The 21,779-nt window shown below is 43.6% G+C and overlaps 1 protein-coding gene and 1 pseudogene across 1 annotated transcript in view; both read right to left on the minus strand.

The window, feature by feature from the left end:
• The window catches only part of LOC126418962 (cytochrome P450 302a1, mitochondrial), a 233,072-nt gene that overhangs the window by 180,434 nt on the left and 30,859 nt on the right, over positions 1 to 21,779 (minus strand). The gene's annotated exons all lie outside the window — the stretch shown is intronic.
• Positions 9,419 to 9,536, minus strand: LOC126420092 (5S ribosomal RNA; annotated as a pseudogene).

Consider the following 21,779-nt stretch of genomic DNA (forward strand, 5'->3'; position numbering starts at 1 on the left):
GTAACAATCTCTTTGTAGTTTAAAGTCAGTCGATATTACGATTTCCGTTTATTGTTGCATTGCAAGCAGTCGATGATGATAATAATGATTATTATTATTATTGCAGTCATTATTACCCATTCGGGTCGGAATCTCGCGATATTGGCTTGAATGCACAGTGTTCTGGAGACAACAGATCCGTTATTGAGCTTTGCAAGCTCTAGAGATTCCGAGATTGCGATCTCCCCGATTTTCCGCACAATTAAACCAACATCCTGCTTCCATCGTACCAACAGCAGCCTTACATCTGAGTCATACCTGTTTCGTCCGCATTAATACAGGTCAGGCATTTACAGAAAGCTGCCACAGAGGCTGAACTAGGACACTACATTCTTTGACATCGTCGCTTTTGTATGCGAATCGCATAGGACATAAATTGCGTTCGTTATAAAATCAGTGATTATATAAAAATTTTTCTTATAACATGTAAAAACTACACAGATTACACTGAAATCTGATGGTCATTAACGTGATTTAGCTTTATAAAATGTCATGATAGGCCTCTACGTCGTAGTATTTGGAATCTACACTGAAGCGCCAAAGAAACTGGTTTAGGCATGTCTATTCAAACACAGAGACATGTAAACAGGCAGAAAACGGCATTGCGGTCGGCAACGCCTATATAACACAAGTGTCTGACGCAGTTGTTAGATCGGTTACAGTTGTACAGTAACAGGTTATTAACATTTAAGTGAGTTTGAATGTGGTATTGTAGTAGGCGCAAGACCGATGGGACACAGCATTTCCGAGGTAGTGATGAAACGGGGATTTTCCCGTACGATCATTTCACGAGTGTACCGTGAATATCAGGAATCCGGTAAAACATCAAAATAAATGGTTCAAATGGCTCTGAGCACTATGGGACTCAACTTCTGAGTTCATTAGTCCCCTAGAATTTAGAACTAGTTAAACCTAACTAACCTAAGGACATCACACACATCCATGCCCGAGGCAGGATTCGAACCTGCGACCGTAGCGGTCTCGCGGTTCCAGGCTGCAGCGCCTAGAACCGCACGGCCACTTCGGCCGGCGGTAAAACATAAAAATCTCCGATATAGCTGCGGGCGGAAAAAGATCCTGCAACATCGAGACCAACGACGACTGAAGAGAATCGTTCAACGTGACAAAAGTGCAACGCTTCCGATAATTGCTGCAGATTTAAATGCTAGGCCATCAACAAGTGTTAGCGTGTGAAGCATTCAACGGATCATCAGCGATATGGGATTCGGAGCCGAAGGCCCACTCTTGTACCTTTGATGACTGCACGACACAAAGCTTTACGCCTCGCCTGGGCCCGTCAACACTGACATTGGACTGTTGATGACTGGAAACATGTTGCCTGGTCGGACGAGTCTCGTTTCAAATTGTATCGAGCGGATGGACGTGTACCGGTACGGAGACAACCTCATGAATCCATGGACCCTGTACGTCAGCAGGGAACTGTTCAAGCTGATCGAGGCTCTGTGGAGTGTGTGCAATTGGTGTGATATGGGATCCAATACGTCTAGATACGACTCTGACAGGTGACATGTACATAAGCATCCTGCCTGATCACCTGCATCCATTCCTGTCCATTATGCATTCCGATGGTCTCGGACAATTCCAGCAGGAGAATGCGACACCCCATTGCTACAGGGTGGCTCCAGAAACACTCTTCTGAGTTTAAACACTTTCGCTGGCCACCAAACTCCCCAGACTTGAACGCTATTGAGCATATCTGGGATGTCTTGCAACGTGCTGTTCAGAAGAGATCTTCACCCCCTCGTACTCTTACGGACTTATGGACAGCCCTACAGGATTCATTGTGTCAGTTGCCTCCAGCACTACTTCAGACATTCGTCCAGTCCATGCCACATCGTGTTGCGCCACTTGTGGGTGCTCGCAGAGGCCCTAAACGATATTAGGCAGGTGTACCAGTTTCTTTGGCTCTTCAGTGTATATTACGAGATAGGACTTTGGCAGACAGAAATTCCGGCTAGACTCAAGCCTATCGCCAGAGCTCTAGCTTACCGAACGAGCTACAGTGGTTTACAAGACATTAATACCCGCGTATGCAGATAAAAGACTCGTGTAGAGAAGCGGGGGGGGGGGGGGGGGGGGCGGATATGGATCCTACAGCTGCGGTGCGATTAGGATTTTTCTTATCGGCACAAATCTCTATCTGTTGGACTCTTGAGGTACAAGTAGCATTGCAAGAATACGAGAATGAAGGTGGAAGCCAGATATAATACCCATCGCAAGATCACTGGTAGCACGTGGGGCTCCCGTCCACAAATCCTGCAAACGACGGCCTTAGTAACATGTTATAATGCTGCATAGCAACTATGTCCGGTCTGGTACAAATCCAACCAAGAAAACATTGGCGATAAGACGCTAAACGAAACGTGCAGGCTTATTACAGGTTCTCAGAACGAATATTTCACTCTGCAGCAGTGTGAGCGCTGATACGAAACTTCCTGGTAGCTTTAGACATTGCTGGACCGTGACTTGGAAGTCGGAGCGCTAGTCCTGCAACTTTCGCAGGAGAACTTCTATGAAATTTGGAAGGTAGTAGAAGTTAAGGCAGTGGCAAAATTACAGCTGCGAGGAGGGGTCAAGAGTCGTGTTTCGGTAGCTCATTTGGTTGCCGGCACGGTAGCTCAGTGTGTTCGCCCTGTGTCATGTGACGTCCGCCCAGACCAAACAACGAGAACAATGACGAAAAATAGACGTTAGTGCCCACGAGTGACAAAGGTCTCGAGTACACAGTTTTAATATGCTTGGAAGTTTCTTATAATGGGTCAGCTCGCGGGCATAATGCTACCAGATATTAGTCGGGAAGTAGCTGCCAACGCGGAGAGAACAAATCAGGCCCATCGGGGAAAGTCATCCATTACAATGGCACGTTCCAGGAGCCTCCAGATTGAGATCCGGAAGACGTTTCTTACAAGGGAACCTCCCCATCGCACCCCCCTCAGATTTAGTTATAAGTTGGCACAGTGGATAGGCCTTGAAAAACTGAACACAGATCAATTGAGAAAACAGGAAGAAGTTGTGTGGAACTGTGAAAAAATAAGCAAAATATACAAACTGAGTAGTTCATGGCAACATAGGCAACATTAAGGACACTGGGACCGCAGGAGCGCCGTGGTCTCGTGAGCAGCTGCGGAACGAAAGGTCCTTGGTTCAAATCTTCCATCGAGTGAAAACTTTAATTTTTTATTTTCAGTTCATGTGACAGACTCTAATGTTTTCATCACTTTTTTGGGAGTGATTATCACATCCACAAGAAAACCTAAATCGGGCAAGGTAGAAGAATCTTTTTACCCATTCGCCAAGTGTACAAGTTAGGTGGGTCGACAACATATTCCTGTCATATGACGCACATGCCGTCACCAGTGTCGTATAGAATATATCAGATGTGTTTTCCTGTGGAGGAATCGGTTGACCTATGGCCTTGCGATCAAATGTTTTCGGTTCCGATTGGAGAGGCACGTCCTTTCGTCTACTAATCGCACGGTTTTGCGATGCGGTCGCAAAACACAGACACTAAACTTATTACAGTGAACAGAGACGTCAATGGACGAACGGACAGATAATAACTATGCAAAAATAAAGAAAGTAAAATTTTCACTCGTGGGAAGACTTGAATCAAGGACCTCTCCTTCCGCAGCTGCTCACTCTACCACGGGACCACGGCGCTCCTGAGCTCACGTTCTCCTTGATGTTGCCTATGTGGCCCATGAACTACTCAGTTTGTATATTTTGTTTATTTTTTCACAGTTCCACACAACTTCTTCCTGTTTTCTCAATTGATCTGTGTTCAGTTTATCAAGGCCTATCCACTGTGTCAAGTTAAAACTAAATCTGAGGAGGGTGCGATGGGTAGGTTCCCTTGTTAGAGACCACTTCAGGCTCACTAACAGCAGCAGCTACAGCAAGGAAACAACTGTGAATTTATCTCTCTTCAGGTACCCTTTGCACGTGGTAAGCAGCAGTAAGGTTCTGCGCTTTCACCATAGACAGGTCAATCGAACCTGACCAGCCACCGCGTTACCGTCTGTCAATGGCGTCATCGGATGCGGTGTAAAAGGCCATATGGCTGCTTTCTCAATCGTTGTCGGTGAACCGGTACTGAGCCCCTCATATGGCCTCACGAGGCTGAGTGCGACCCGTTCCGTCCTCCCACCAAGGAAAAATCCCTGGCACTACCGGGAATCGAACCAGTGTTCTCCGCCCCTCAGCCACGGGAAAGAACCTTCCCACCTGGGCATGAACCAAATTGCGTGTGTGGGACTCATTCAACCGTCTTCGTTTGCAAGACCTAAGAGTAACCTCAAGAAATGGCACTTCCCTTTGAATACCACCAATTGTGACTGAGAAGAACGACAGACTATGCAGCACCTACTGGATTGTCAACTGTGCCCTGCGTCTCGCACACAAGAAAATCTTTTTACGACTCCGAGTGCAATGTGAAGTTGCAAGATTTAGTTCAACAGTAGTTTACCTTGATTATTCTTCCTGTCATTTGTTTTTAGTGGTAATAACCACATATTGTAGCCGCGCGGACTGGCCTCGAGGTTAGAGGCCCCAACTCACTGATTGCGCGGTCCCTACCGGCGGTTGTTCGAGTCCTCCCTCGGCCATCGGTGTGTGTGTGTGTGTAGTTCTTATCATAAGTTAGTATAAGTAGTGTATAAGTCTAGGGACCGATGATCTCAGCAGTTTGGTCCCATAGGAATTCACGTACATCTGAACATTTTGAACATATATTGTACTTGTTTCTGAACCGAATAAGTTGAAATAACCTCTGTCTATAGAGCTAGTTTGCTGTTCTTCTTGCTCCTTTTCTCTGAGTTTTCATTTTAAGTGTGCAAGTCACATGTGAGGGTTTCATAACCATGCTGTTTCCCCATTCGCTTCGCCAGTCGGTCTGCCTCCCCATTAGCACTGAGTGAGAAGAATGCAATAGTAGGATTTGGATCGTATTCAGGACGATGGAGATTCAAACCCCGGCCGACCGTCCAAATTCAGGTTTTCAGTGGCTTCTTTAAATAGCTGTAGGCGAATGCTGAGATGACTCCTTCGCGAAAGACACTAACGATTTTTTTTTTCAGTAAAAATGGGTCCAGAAGCGAGCTGTCTGCGAGATAATTGCGAATGTAACACTATGAGCTGCCACCGACTTCAGTATCAAATGTTGTCTTACTTAGAAAAAATGAATCTGAAATGAAACCTTTCGACTCAATCCCTATATAATTAGGCTCAAGTCATATCTAAGTCCCAGCTTATCAAGACATGTAACACTACCACAACAAACTATGTTCTACAGTTTACTGTATATTCATACCTGTTAGGGTGGTGTTTCACAGGTCGTCCTCACACGGCTTTATTATATAGAACAATTCTATTTAAGATCATACACAAACTTGATTTTCTTTTACAGTCGCATGTGTAAAATTTTGCCCATATTTATCAATTTCTAACTAACTTCATGGAAATTTTCTAAAATTTGACTACTTCCTGGTGAATTTCGGCACATGTATAAAACTTACGCAGTTAAAACTTTGAACATAGCTGCTAAGGTTCAGTGACCGTGTCAGAACTATATTAGAACAAATAAGCCCTCGGTCACAAATATTAAGTCAGAATTGACCAAGTTTCGACGCTACTATGAGCGTCGTCTTCAGAATTAAATTAACTGTTCCAAAAAATATTAAGTATATAGTACATTAATAAAATTAAAGTTTGTACTGACTGGAAAGAAATGGAGTACTTACAAGTCACATTTAAAAAAAAAAAAAATCTAAGCCGGAAAGGCGACGTCATGAATAGTTGTAAATAACGGGTTCGATTCCCGGCGGGGTCAGGGTTTTTCTCTGCCTCGTGATGACTGGGTGTTGTGTGATGTCCTTAGGTTAGTTAGGTTTAAGTAGTTCTAAGTTCTAGGGGACTGATGACCATGGATGTTAAGTCCCATAGTGCTCAGAGCCATTTGAACCATAAGATGGCGAGCCGCTAAGGGCTGCTCGTAATTGAGTGAACAAGGGTTGCAACAAGACTGATGTGCCCACGTTAGAAACTGTGGGAAAGTAAACATGGTGTTGCTACGAGCGCCATTCTAGTAGCCGCAAAAACAACTAGGCTACTGTACATTCAAAATTAGACACATGAAATTGTGATGAAGCTGATTCAAGCATAACGTAAGCAGTTAAAAACGTTTAACATGTCAGTATAAAATTAGATGATGTATTTCCAACCCAGTGGAAAGTGATATAATTTGTAAAGTATATGCATTCTTACAATAAAAAATAAAAGAAATTTTATATTTTCGTTCTCTCCACTCAGGTTAATGCACAGACCATTTGAACTGAAGCTAGAACAAAACATCAGGCGTATTCGATCTCCTTTCACTAAAAGCATTTAGATATCAGAAATTACCTTAAATGGAAATAAATTGTTTCTTCTTTTATGATATAGTACTGTTACCAAGGATTGCCCATTTACTACTTATTCCAAAAGGAAATACAACAAGTTTCCATTATTACTAGTTTTAGATTCATTTTTAAAGGTCTTACCAAAAGCCCAAAAAAGGTAACAAATATATATATATATAATCTTCTAGAACCGGGTCTGTGCAACACAGTGGTAACGCAGCAAACAGCGAGCGTGATGTTCTGCAAGAACTGGACATTAGGAGATGATTACGTCGCCGTGTTCCTCAGGAATGGTCCGCAACGTCACCTTAAAAACGGTAAATTTTTTTTGTAGGGATATCTGAGGAATCGTGTTTATGTAATCGAACCCACAAACCCAGCTGCGTTCAAATAGCGCATCGAGGGCTGCGGGATAACAGCGAATTTATGATCCAGCCCTAATACTTCGAACGTTTCTAGTTCCCTACTCAAAATTCATAGAAATTTGATTTAAACTGATCTGTACACACTTGCTTCAAATATACAACCTGATTAAAAGTATCCAAATACCTATTAGTAGACATCAATATGGATTGCGTCCATCCTTGGCCTTTATGCCGGCTTGAACAGTGCTGGGGACGGTTTCAATGAGGTGTCTCAAGGTCTATGGAGGAATTGTAAGTAGGCTGTTTACGTTTTTATGTTGGTAACGCCACGTAGCGCTCTGTATGAAAATCACTGATTGTGCTGTGTGCAATTTGTGGGTGGTTGGCATTGTTGGAATATTCGCTATTGTAGTGTTGGGCAGTTGGATGTGAACAGCGCGTAGCGTTGCGCAGTTGGAGGTGAGCAGCCAGCAGTGGTGGATGTGGGGAGAGAGATGGCAGAATTTTGAGAGCGGACGATCTGGACGTATGTCCATCAAAAAGAGTAAATTTGTAATACTGGATATCATATATATATATATATATATATATATATATATATATATATATATATATATATACCATAATAATATTCAAAAGTCATCATATATATATATATATCCACCTTCGAATATATATATATATATATATATATATATATATATGATGACTTTTGAATATTATTATGGTAAATACATTGTTTGTTCTCTATCAAAATCTTTCATTTGCTATGCCTATCAGTAGTTAGTGCCTTCAGTGGTTAGAATCTTATTTAGCTGGCAGTATTGGCGCTGTATTGCGGTAGTTTGAATAACGAAGATTTTTGTGAGGTAAGTGATTCATGTAAGGTATAGGTTATTGTTAGTCAGGGCCATTCTTTTGTAGGGATTATTGAAAGTCAGATTGCGTTGCGTTAAAAAAAATATTGTTTATCAGTTTAGTGATGATCAGAATAAGTAAAGAGAGAAATTTCTGAGTACGTTCAGTTTTGCTCAGCTCTTTGAAAATCAAATAACGTAGAGGTTTTCCAGCACTGTCATTTATAAATTTTTCTAAGGGGATGTTTCAGAATGCCAACCCATATTTCCACAAGACCCGGAACCAGAGAGGTAGTGATGTTGGATACTGGGGTCTGCAGCGAAGTCTATGTTCTAACGCATCCTAAAGGTGGTCCATGGGGTTCATTTAAGGACTCTGGGCAGGCCAGTCCATTTTAAGGTGGTTGTTTTCCCAAAACCATTGTCTCACAGATGCTGCTTCACAACAGGTGCACTGTCATGCTGATATCATCACTCATCGGCTCCAAACTGTTCCTATGGTATACGCAATACACGATGCTGTGAAACGTGTTCATACGTTTTCGCATTTAGCGTTTTCTTAAGGGCAATAAGGAGACCACACCCTAACCACAAAAAAAAGCCTCACATAGTAACTGTTGGCGTTACACATGATGGCAGGTAAGTTCTCCAGGCATTCGTCAAAGCTGGCCGCTGTGGGCGACTGGTTCTAGGCGCTTCAGTCCAAAACCGCGCTGCTGCTACGGTCGCAGGTTCGAATCCTGCCTCGGGCATGGATGTGTGTGATGTCCTTAGGTTAGTTAGGTTTAAGTAGTCTAGGGGACTGATGACCTCAGATGTTAAGTGTCATAGTGCTTAGAGCAATTTGAACCATTCGTCAAATCCAAACCATTCTACTCGTTTACCACAAGGTATGGCACGATACATCACTCCAAATCACTGTCCACTGTCCAGTGGCGTCTTTCTTCACACCACCTCAAGCGTCGCTCAGTACTGATTACAGAAATGTGTGGCTCACGAGGATTTTCTTCACAACTGTGCCCCAATTTTCTAACCTTGCCACGCAGAGTCATTGTGCTAGCAGGACCGTTAGTAGCACATTGAAATTCACGAGTTATCCCTTCCGCTGATTTCATGCTATTTCTTACACCCACCCTCTGCACCTCTCAACGATTCCTTTCCGCTAGTACACAAGGCCTACTTGGCCTTGCTTTAGCTGTGGTTGTTCCTTTTCGCATTCCCACTTCAGAATCACATCACCAACCGTCTGCTCAGGCACTTTTAGATGGATTGAATTGTCTCATGAACTCGCTAGTTAGGTGACATTCAATGACCAATCCACCTTCGAAGCCACTACCTCTGCTGTCTGACTCATTCTGTTGTTACTGCTCCTCTACTGACGACACAACACTCCGCCGCCTAATTTTACACCGGCGGTTCTGCCTCTCGTGGCATCTCGTGGTCAGTTCGGCATTATGTAGGGGTGTCCGGATATTTTTGATCATTCGTTACATGACAGAAAGAGTAATGATCAAGCCATAAAATTGCAGCTCGTTGCTTTAGCACTCCGTCTTCAGGCCACGAGTGCCCTACCGGGACCATCCGACCGCCGTGTCATCCTCAGGGAGGATGCGCATTGGAGGGGCGTGGGGTCAGCACACCGCTCTCCCGGCCGTTATTATGGTATTCTTGACCGAAGCCGCTACTATTCGGTCGAGTAGCTCCGCAATTGGAATCACGAGGCTGAGTGCACCCCGAAAAATGGCAACAGCGCATGGCGGCCTGGATGGTCACCCATCCAAGTGCCGACCACGCCCGACAGCGCTTAACTTCGGTGATCTCACGGGAACTGGTGTAACCACTGTGGCAAGGCCGTTGCCTAACTCGTTGCTTTAACTCTCTATAAAACAACTCCACAGAAAGAGTAACGTTTATTTCGTTTACCTACCCAAATAAGTACTCCTTTCTGTTACTATATATGAAGGTAGTATCTGTCCCCATCATTGGGGACATGTTGAAAATGTGTGCCCCCAACCGGTTCTCGAACCCGGGATCTCCTGCTTACATGGCAGACGCTCTATCCATCTGAGCCATCGAGGGCACACAGGATAGTGCGCCTGCAGGGACTTATCCCTTGTACGCTCAATGGTATCTGTTCTTTCGGGATATCTTCACATATAGTTGAAATATGGCTACCCGGCCATTGGGCCATTGACGCACACGCTATGCCCCAACTCGTACGGGACTTGGTAGATTATCTGCCACGAGTGTGATGGGCAAACATCTATTAGGCGCATTACGAATGTAGTGGTGTGAACATGTTGGGAATGTGGGTCTCGCGGGGAGCGTGCAAGGGATAAGTCCCTGGAGCCGCACTATCCTCTGTGTTGGCTCAGATGGATAGAGCGTCGGCCATGTAAGCAGGAGATCCCGGGTTCGAGTCCCGGTCGGGGCACTCATTTTCAACATGTCCCCAATGATGTATATCAACGCCTGTTTGCAGCTAGGGTGTCGATTTAATTACCATTGCATTCCTTGTTACTGTTTTGTAATTTCAAATGGCTCTGAGCACTATGGGACTCAACTGCTGAGGTCATTAGTCCCCTAGAACTTAGGACTAGTTAAATCTAACTAACCTAAGGACATCACAAACATCCATGCCCCAGGCAGGATTCGAACCTGCGACCGTAGCGGTCTTGCGGTTCCAGACTGCAGCGCCTTTAACCGCACGGCCACTTCGGCCGGCTGTAAATCACAGAGGAAAACACTTTATCTAAAGCACCCTTTGCATGCTCCGCCAGCAACAGACAGTACATGTCAAAGGGCAACAGTACTAATATGATCCATTTTCTGTCTTATTCCATTCGCGTACTGAGAGACGGAAAAGTGACGGCCTCTGCGTTCCTGTGCGTGCCCTAATCTCTGTGACTGCAGCATACCGCTAGATTGCCTTCTCCTGAAATGAGTAAGATGATTGAATAAGTTGCTTTCCTAGAATGCCGGAAATATTTCTATACTGACTAGAATCAATATTTAAGAACCTACAACGCCCAAGTTCGTATGAAACTACGTCATTCCCAAACAGGGCAAATTCCTGTTTTCCGAGACTCTTCCGTGCGATAAGATACCATTGACAACCATCCTAAAAAAAAAAACTGCAGTCCCTGCTGTACAGACGTTTTCCTAAAACCCATCGATGTGAGTGAAGTTTCAGTTTTCTAGTAAAACTTGCTCAAAACAGAATCACAGAGAAATAAAATAATTTTCCAAACTGGAGAAGTTTCCAGATTACACAAAACACGCTAAGCTATTCAAATCCGTCAAAGTACCATGCACAAGTACATAAATTTGAAATTATGCACGTATTTGCGAAATTTTACTCATGTGCAGTAAATGTTCACTTACTGAAAGACTGTACTACAGAAAACTAGACTATTACACTAACTCACACATAATACAGCATGTCTGTATGTTAACTGTAACTTTAAATTCATGTATTGTTGCACATAAATATTATTCCTGTGTTTATTTCCTTTACATTTCACTTTTTTCGCCACATATCAAGAAGGGAAACCTGTTTGAACTTTCTGTTCAAAATTGTTTTTTCTATGCAATTGTTCGCACTATACGATAGTACTATGAATTGATAACATAACTGCGTCTAGTTGTTAAACATTTGTTGTGGAAAAAAATTGGCAGCTTGAGCGTTTAATTCTTAAATGCGCATTTTTGTATTATCTCTGTACAATTACACTATGTGATCGTAAGTATCCGGACACCTGACTGAAAATGACTTACAAGTTCATGGCGAACTCCAGCGGTAATGCTGGAATTCAATATGGTGTTGACTCACCCTTAGCCTTGATGACAGCTTCCACTCTCAAAGGCATACGTTCAGTCAGATGCTGGAACGTTTCTTAGGGAATGGCAGCCCATTCTTCACGGAGTGCTGCACTTACAAGGGAACCTCCCCATCGCACCCCCCTTATATTTAGTTATAAGTTGGCACAGTGGATAGGCCTTGAAAAACTGAACACAGATCAATCGAGAAAACAGGTAGAAGTTGTGTGGAACTATGAAAAAAATAAGCAAAATATACAAACTGAGTAGTCCATGCGCAAGATAGGCAACATCAAGGATGGTGTGAGCTCAGGAGCACCTTGGTCCCCTGGTTTGCGTGAGCAGCTGCGGAACGAGAGGTCCTTGGTTCAAGTCTTCCCTCTAGTGAAAAGTTTAATTTTTTATTTTCAGACAATTATCAAAGTTCAGGCACTCACACATAATCAACTTCGCTCTCCAAAATTCCAGGACATGTTCAGATTTGCTTGGACATATGCAGGGTTTGACGGTCTTCACATGGAAAAATTTGAAAAAGTTAAAAACATATGGTTTGACAGGGCGTAGGGAAAACTGTGCGGCTGTGAAACTGTTGCATTCATTTGTTGCAGTTTATGTGACAAACTCTTATGTTTTCATCACTTTTTTGGGAGTGATTATCACATCCACAAGAAAACCTAAATCGGGCACATGCTGTCACCAGTGTCGTATAGAATATATCAGAAGTGTTTTCCTGTGGAGGAATCGGTTGACCTATGACCTTGCGATCAAATGTTTTTGGTTCCCATTCGAGAGGCACGTCCTTTCGTATACTAATCGTACGGTTTTGCTGTGCGGTCGCAAAACACAGACACTAAACTTATTCCAGTGAAAAGAGACGTTAATGAACGAACGGACAGATCATAACTTTGCGAAAATAAAGAAAGCAAACTTTTCACTCGATAGAAGACTTGAACCAAAGACCTCTCGTTCCGCAGCTGCTCACGCTAACCACGGGACCACGGCGCTCTTGAGCTCACACCAACCTTGATGTTGCCCATCTTGCGCATGGACTACTCAGTTTGTATATTTCGCTTATTTTCTTCATAGTTCCACACAACTTCTTCCTGTTTTCTCGATTGATCTGTGTTCAATTTTTCAAGGCCTATCCACTGTGCCAACTTATAACTAAATATGAGGGGGGTGCGATGGGGAGGCTCCCTTGTTAGTAGGGGTATCGATGTCGGTCGGTGAGGCCTGGCACGAAGTAGGAGTCGGCGTTTCAAAGCATCCAAAAGGTGTTCTATAGGATTCAAGTCACGACTCTATGCAGGCCAGTCCATTACAGGGATGTAATTGTCGTGTAACCACACCGCCACAGGCCGTGCATTATGAACAGGTGCTCGATCGTTTTGAAAGATACAATCGCCATCCCCGAATTGCTCTTCAACAGTGGGAGGCAAGAATGTGCTTAAAACATCAATTTAGGCCTGTGCTGTGATAGTACCACGCGAAACAACACGACCACACCATAACACCACCGCCTACGAATTTTACTGTTGGCACTACACACGCCGGCAGATGACGTTCACCGGGCATTCGCCATACCCACACCCTGCCACCTGAGCGCAACATTCTGTACCGTGACTCGTCACTCCACACAACGTTTTTCCACTGTTCAATCGTCCAATGTTTACGCTCCTTACACCAAGCTAGGCGACGTTTGGCATTTACCGCCGTGATGTGTGGCTTATGAGCAGCTGCTCAACCATGAAATCCAAGTTTTCTCACCTCCCGCCTAACAGTCCTAGTACCTGCAGTGCATCCTGATGCAGTTTGGAATTCCTGTGTGATTGTCTGGATAGATGTCTGCTTATTACACATTGCAACCTTCTTCAACTGTCGGCGGTCTCTGTCAGTGAGCAGACGAGATCGGCCTGTGCGATTTTCTGCTCTACGTGTCCCTTCACGTTTGCATTTCACTATCACATCGGAAACAGTGGACCTAAGGATGGTTAGGAGTGTGTAAATCTCCCGTACAGGCGTATGACGTAAGTGACACCCAATCACCTGGCCACGTTCGAAGTCCGTGAGTTCCGCCGAGCGCCCCATTCTGCTCTCTCACGATGTCTAATGACTACTGAGGTCGCTGATATGGAGTACCTGGCAGTAGGTGGCGGCACAATGCACCTAATATGAAAAATGTATGTTTTTGGGGGTGTCCGGATACTTTTGAACATATAGTGTATGGATTCCGTGTAACCATCTGCTCTCGACGGCTAAACAGAATACAGAATCAGGAGGCCAAATAAAACAAACAAACAAACAAAAAAAGTTCCAACACACTGGGAGAATTTATGTGTGTAGCAAATTGCAGAATGGCGTTTATACATGCAGTAGCTTCTTCAGTCGTATAAATTTTTCTAGGGACATCATTTTTATCCTCTTCCTCTTCTTCCTCCTTTGTTTCCTCATTATATTTTTTGTTAACAATTTCTATTAGATCTCTTGCCGAAGTAAAAGTGTAGCGAGTTGACAAGAAGTCATCAGTTCGAATGTAGTCATCGGACTACATGAAATGTTCCGCATTTGATTTAATTCATCAACTGCTGTTGCATTTTCTTGAGGTTCAGTGAGTACAGAAGGGTCTCCTTCATCACCTGCAAATGCTTCATTGCGGAAGCACTTTGCGACACTTTTTCTTATTACCAAGCCAGTCCAGTTTACTGCATCCAGAGCTGCAACTGACCGTGCAATAGTAAAAGTACTTTCGGATTCTTCAACACTGAGAGACTGCATCAATAATCTACTGTAATGGGACTTGAACGTGAAAATAACTCCCTGGTCCATGGGTGGGATGAGGTTAGTTAAACCTGGCGGGAATCAAGTCACATTCACGTCAGATAAATTGACTTTCAGGTGCATATTGATTATCTAGGAGAATAAGAACTCGGTGATTTCCTTTTCTTATTCTGGCACTGAAAGAGCCAAAGCACTCTTCCATAAGACCACCCACGCCTTTTTACTGCACTCCCATGTGCCTGGAAGCTTACTGACGTCCATGTTTTCGAAAAAAATAAGCTTGCCGTGTTTCCAGTCACCACTGGCTCCTCCATTTTACCTGTTTCCAAGCAACGTATAAGTAGCACAGCAAATCTGCCCTATTGGTGGGAATTTAGAATTTTGCATGAATTTCGAATTTTGGTGGGAAGCTCAGAACATGGTGGGACTTAAAAAATTGCTGGAAATTTCTTTGCCTCAAGGCTGTGCTGATGTCCCAGCCCCACCCGCCTCCCACTTGGGAACTGGCAGAAAATTGAAGACGGTGGGTGTCCTTTCTGGGACTCAAACCCTGGTCCTTCTGGGCAGAAAGCCCAAGTACACCCCGCTACACAGAAAAACGGTCAGCCTCCGTCAGCTGCAGGAGAGGAAAGTTAGGTTAGTCAGGTTACCCTCCATTCAGAGGCTGTTGCACGCAGCAACTGTTATATTGACTTGTAAATAATAGATTTCAGCTATCAGTCGACCTTTTGAAATTTTATTGGTAGATCTAGATTTCAGCTAGAAACTAGCCGTTTTCAATGCACTATTGTTTTTGATCAGTGCATGTAATGCCTGTTGGTCGCGCTTCATCCACAGTTCATTGAATACTCATTGAATTGATTATCAAGGAAAATAAGCGGTTCTAGGCGCTACAGTCTGGAACCGCGCGACCGCTATGGTCGCAGGTTCGAATCCTGACTCGGGTATGGATGTGTGTGATGTCCTTAGGTTAGTTAGGTTTAAGTAGTTCTATGTTCTAGGGGACTGATGACCTCAGAAGTTAAGTCCCATAGTGATCAGAGCCATTTTAACCATAGGAAAATAAGAAAATTGAATACTCAATGAACTGTGGATGAAGCCCGACCAACAGGCATTACATGCATTGATCAAAAACGATAGTGCATTGAAAATGGCTAGTTTCTAGCTGAAATCTAGATCTGCCACTAAAATTTCAAAAGGACGACTGATAGCTGAAATCTATTATTTACAAGTTAGGTTAGTGTGCTTTACTTATTTATTTTGGGTGAGAAACTGAGGTAAAGATTGGTCCTAATTACGAATTTAATCATAAAGATCATTCTTAATTACACATTTATATGAATAGCGGTACACAAGGAACACCTGAAATTGCAATACAGCTCAAAAATTGATGGCGTCATACAGCTGGTGTTATCTTGCTGGAAAAAAATTCACAATACCACTAGAAACTAGTAGAGTACTCAAAAAAACTCTATATATGACAATCCCTTCACCTGCAAGTAGAAATAAATCTCTCTGCTCTACTTGTGAATTGGCGGGAAAAAGGCTGGAGTGGAAGGTACTATCTTTATTTGTGGCGTGCACATGGTTTTTTTTTAGGCTAGGCAGTAGTGCGAGGTATCCTGACGAACACTCACCAGTCGACATGCAGGCAGGGAAACCAGGACGCGCTCAGTATAAAGACACTTCAGCTATAAAGATATTAGCAGTAAATTTTCAGAGTGTTCGGAATAAAGTCCCTGAATTTACTGCTCTCCAGGAAGCGTGTGGCGCGCAAATTATTCTCGGAACTGAGACCTGGCTGAACTCTGAGATAGGAAGTTCTGAAATATTTAGTGAGGGTTGGAACATGTATCGGAAAGACAGATTAGACACCGTAGGAGGTGATATCTCCATTGCAGTTGACAAAAATATTGTGTCTACTGAGGTCGAAGTAGAGTGTGACTGTGAAGTTATCTGGACACGTTGAACAGGGCTAGGGGAAATAAAGTTAATTGTGGGGTGTTATTACCGGCCACCAGGTTCCACCGTGACAGTTCTAGAATCATTCAAAGAGAGTCTACATTCTGTATCGCAGAAGTACCCGGATCATGCTATATTAGTCGGAGGCGACTTCAACCTACCTAGTATAGACTGGGATGTCTATGGATTCATTACAGGGGGTACAGACAAGCCGTCGTGTGAATTACTTTTGAACACATTATCCGAAAACTGTCTTGAGCAGCTAAGTCGACAGCCAACGCGTAATGGAAATATTTTAGATCTGGTAGCCACGAACAGACCAGACCTCATCGACGGTGTCAGTGTTGAGACAGGGATTAGTGATCATGATGTTGTCATTACGACTATGGTTACAAAAGTTAAAAAGTCGGTCAAGAAGGCTAGGAGAGTATTCTTACTAGAAAGAGCAGATAAGCAGTTGTTAGCATCCCACTTTGTAAATGAATCGACTTCATTTACTTCCGGTACGATGGACGTGGAACAATTATAGGCAAATTTTAAACACATTGTAAATCACGCATTGGACAAGTATGTGCCGAAAAAGTGGGTTACGGACGGAAAAGACCCACCGTGGTTTAACAGCGCAATTCGGAGAATGCTCAGGAAGCAAAGGCAGTTGCACTCGCGGTACAAGAAAGATCGGGAGAATGAGGACAGGCAAAAAAGTTAGAAGAGATTCGTGCTGCTGTAAAAAGAGCGATGCGCGAAGCATTCAACCACTACCACCGTCATACCTTAGCAAATGATCTTGCTGAAAACCCATGGAAATTCTGGTCTTACGTAAAATCGGTAAGCGGGTCGAAGGCTTCCATCCAGTCACTCACTAATCAGTCTGGCCTGGCAACGGAAGACGCAAAACGAAAGCTGGAATTTTAAATTTAGCACTTGAGAAATCTTTCACGCAGGAGGATCGTACAAACATACCGTCGTTTGAGTCCCGTACAGATTCCCGTATGGAGGACGTAGTGATAGACATCCCTGGGGTTGTGAAGCAGCTGAATCGGTTGAAAATAAATAAATCGGCAGGTCCTGATGGGATTCCAATTCGGTTTTACAGAGAGTACTCTACTGCATTGGCTCCTTACTTCGCTTGAATTTATCGCGAATCTCTCGCCCAACGTAAAGTCCCGAGCGACTGGAAAAAAGCGCAGGTGACGCCTGTATATAAGAAGGGTAGAAGGACGGATCCTTAAAATTACAAACCAATATCCTAAACATCGGTTTGTCGCAGGATTCTCGAACATATTCTCAGTTCGAATATAATGAATTTCCGTGAGACAGAGAAGTTGCAGTCCATACATCATCACGGCTTTAGAAAGCATCGCTCCTGCGAAACGCAACTCGCCCTTTTTTCACATGATATCTTGCGAACCATGGATGAAGGGTATCAGACGGATGCCATATTCCTTGACTTCCGGAAAGCGTTTGACTTGGTGCCCCACTGCAGACTCCTAACTAAGGTACGAGCATATGGGATTGGTTCCCAAGTATGTGAGTGGCTCGAAGACTTCTTAAGTAATAGAACCCAGTACGTTGTCCTCGATGGTGAGTGTTCATCGGAGCTGAGGGTATCATCTGGAGTGCCCCAGGGAAGTGTGGTAGGTCCGCTGTCGTTTTCTATCTATATAAATGATTTTTTGGATAGGGTGGATAGCAATGTGCGGCTGTTTGCTGATGATGCTGTGGTGTACGGGAAGGTATCGTCGTTGAGTGACTGTAGGAGGATACAAGATGACTTGGACAGGATTTGTGATTGGTGTAAAGAATGGCAGCTAACTCTAAATATAGATAAAAGTAAATTAATGCTGATGAATAGGAAAAAGAATCCTGTAATGTTTGAATACTCCATTAGTAGTGTAGCGCTTGGCACAGTCACCTCGATTAAATATTTGGGCGTAACACTGCAGAGCGATATGAAGTGGGAAAAGCACGTAATGGCAGTTGTGGGGAAGGCGGATAGTCGTCTTCGGTTCGTTGGTAGAATTTTGGGAAGATGTGGTTCATCTGTAAAGGAGACCGCTTATAAAACACTAATACGACCTATTCTTGAGTACTGCTCGCGCGTTTGGGATCCATATCAGGTCGGATTGAGGGAGGACATAGAAGCAATTCAGAGGCGGGCTGCTAGATTTGTTACTGGCAGGTTTGATCATCACGCGAGTGTTACGGAAATGCTTCAGGAACTCGGGTGGGAGTCTCTGGAGGAAAGGAGGCGTTCTTTTCGTGAATCGCTACGGAGGAAATTTAGAGAACCAGCATTTGAGGCTGACTGCAGTACAATTTTACTGCCGCCAACTTATATTTCGTGGAAACACCACAAAGATAAGATAAGAGAGATTAGGGCTCGTACAGTGGCATATAGGCAGTCATTTTTCCATCGTTCTGTTTGGGAGTGGAACAGCGAGAGAAGATGCTAGTTGTGGTACGAGGTACCCTCCGCCACGCACCGTATGGTGGATTGCGGAGTATGTATGTAGACGTATTTATAGCGGGAAATGCGTTCAGCTGACGAGATGTTGGTATTGGACAGATACGTGCAGCTGAGGACGGTGTCTAGAGTAGCCTACGTGAGGAACGATAGGAGGTGCTAAAGGAGGAGTGTAGGGGGAATACTTTTTAGCAAATAATGGTGATACAGTGGGCAGACTGACGATGCATTTCACAACTATAAAGACTATTGCCTGTGCTGGAGCTGTTCATGTTCCTGAAATGGCCGGTCAGTCCAGGAGATGACGGCTCACACAGCCATTCCTTTTAACCGACCACTTTTTGTCTCACTGTTTGATGTCGGAGTTCGTTACAGACACCTCCCAATGCATTGTTGTATGCCCTACTCGACAAACACCTACAGCTCTGGTACTCACAATTCAAATAAACGGTGCTCTCTTTATTTCCCAACAACTTCGTCCTAATTCACTGATTTGTGTATAATGTTTCAGACTCTAACTGTCTCAAGCTCAATCCTGCATAAACCACCCGTTTCTTCTTAACCATCTGTTACATCACCACAACACTCTCATGTCTATGAATTACTTCGAAGTTCTTGTGAAACACAACTAGTTCTTTACACACATGAAGTGTTGAGTGCTACTGACAAGGGATTTCAAATTGGTTCCGTATTTCTAGATTTCCAGAAGGCTTTCGACACCACACCACACAAGTGGCTTGTAGCGAAATTGCGTGTTTATAAAGTATCGTCTAAGTTATGTGACTGGATTCGTGATTTCCTGCCAGAGTGGTCACAGTTCTTAGTAACTGACGGAAAATCATCGAGTAAAACAGAAGTGATTTCTAGCGTTGCCCAGGGTAGTGTTATAGGCCCTCTGCTGTTCCTGATCATATAAATGATTCAGGAGACAATGTCAGCAGCCGTCTTAGGTTGCTTGTAGATTATGCTCTCGTTTACAATCAAGTAAAGTCATCAGAAGATCACAACAAACTGCAAAACGATTTAGAAAAGATATTTGTATGGTGCAAAAGTTGGCAATTGACCTTAAATAATGGAAAGTGTGAGGTCATCCACACGAGTGCTAAAGAGAATCCGTTGAACTTCGGTTACACTATAAATCAGCCAAATCTAAAGGCTGTAAATTCAATTAAATACCTAGAAATTATAATCAAGAACAACTTAGATTGGAAAGAATACACAGAAAATGTTGTGGGGAAGGCAAACCAAGGACTGCGTTTTATTGGCAGAGCACTTCGAAAATGTAACTGATCTACTAAAGAGACGGCCTACACTACTCTTGTTCGTCCTCTTTTGGAGTACGGTTGTATGGTGTGGGATCCTTACCAGATAGGGTTAACGGAGTATATCGAGAAAGTCCTCCCCCCATGTACCATGGACCTTGCCGATGGTGGGGGGCTTGCGTGGCTCAGCGATACAGATAGCCGTACTGTAGGTGCAACCACAACGGAGGGGTATCTGTTGAGAGGCCAGACAAACGTGTGGTTCCTGAAGAGGGGCAGCGGCCTTTTCAGTAGTTGCAGGGGCAACAGTCTGGATGATTGACTGATCTGGCCTTGTAACACTAACCAAAACGGCCTTGCTGTGCTGGCACTGCGAACGGCTGAAAGCAAGGGGAAACTACAGCCGTAATTTTTCCCGACGGCATGCAGCCTTACTGTATGATTAAATGATGATGGCGTCCTCTTGGGTAAAATATTCCGGAGGTAAAATAGTCCCCCATTCGGATCTCCAGGCGGGGACTACTCAAGAGGACGTCGTTATCAGGAGAAAGAAAACGCGTTCTACGGATCGGAGCGTGGAATGTCAGATCCCTTAATCGGGCAGGTAGGTTAGAAAATTTAAAAAGGGAAATGGAGAGGTTAAAGTTAGATATAGTGGGAATTAGTGAAGTTCGGTGGCAGGAGGAACAAGACTTTTGGTCAGGTGAATACAGGGTTATAAATACAAAATCAAATAGTGGTAATGCAGGAGTAGGTTTAAAAATGAATAAAATACTAGGAGTGCGGGTAAGCTACTACAAATAGCATAGTCAGCGCATTATTGTGGCTAAGATAGACACGAAACCCGCGCCTACTACAGTAGTACAAGGTTATACGCCAACTAGTTCTGCAGATGACGAAGAAATTGAAGAAATGTATGAGGAGATAAAAGAAATTATTCAAATAGTGAAGGGAGACGAAAATTTAATAGTCATGGGTGAGTGGAATTCGGTAGTAGGAAAAGGAAGAGAAGGAAACGTAGTAGGTGATTATGGATTGGGGAGAATAAATGAAAGAGGAAGCCGCCTGGTAGAATTTTGCACAGAGCATAACTTAATCATAGCTAACACTTGGTTCAAGAATCACAAAAGAAGGTTGTATACATGGAAGAAGCCTGGAGATACTGACAGGTTTCAGATAGATTATATAATGGTAAGACAGAGATCTAGGAACCAGGTTTTAAATTGTAAGACATTTACAGGGGCAGATGTGGATTCTGACCACAATCTATTGGTTATGAACTGTAGATTAAAACTGAAGAAACTGCAAAAAGGTGGGAATTTAAGCAGATGAGACCTGGATAAACTGTCTAAAACAGAGGGTGTACAGAGTGTCATGAAGAGTATAATGGAAAAATTGACAGGAATGGGGGAAAGAAATACAGTAGAAGAAGAATGGGTAGCTTTGAGGGATGAAGTAGTGAAGGCAGCAGAGGATCAAGTAGGTAAAAAGACGAGGGTTGGTAGAAATCCTTGGGTAACAAAAGAGATATATTGAATTTGATTGCTGAAAGGAGAAAATATAAAAATGCAATAAATGAAGCAGGCAAAAAGAAGTACAAACGTCTCAAAAAGGAGATCGACAGGAAGTGCAAAATGCCTAAGCAGGAATGGCTAGAGGACAAATGTAAGGATGTAGAGGCTTATCTCACGAGGGGTAAGATATATACTGCCTACAGGAAAATTAAAGAGACCTTTGGAGAAAAAAGAACCACTTGTTTGAATATCAAGAGCTCAGATGGAAACCCTGTTCCAAGCAAAGAAGGGAAAGCAGAA

This window comes from Schistocerca serialis, chromosome 9 (genome assembly GCF_023864345.2).
Source record: "Schistocerca serialis cubense isolate TAMUIC-IGC-003099 chromosome 9, iqSchSeri2.2, whole genome shotgun sequence".
Classification (NCBI taxonomy): Eukaryota; Metazoa; Arthropoda; class Insecta; order Orthoptera; family Acrididae; genus Schistocerca; species Schistocerca serialis.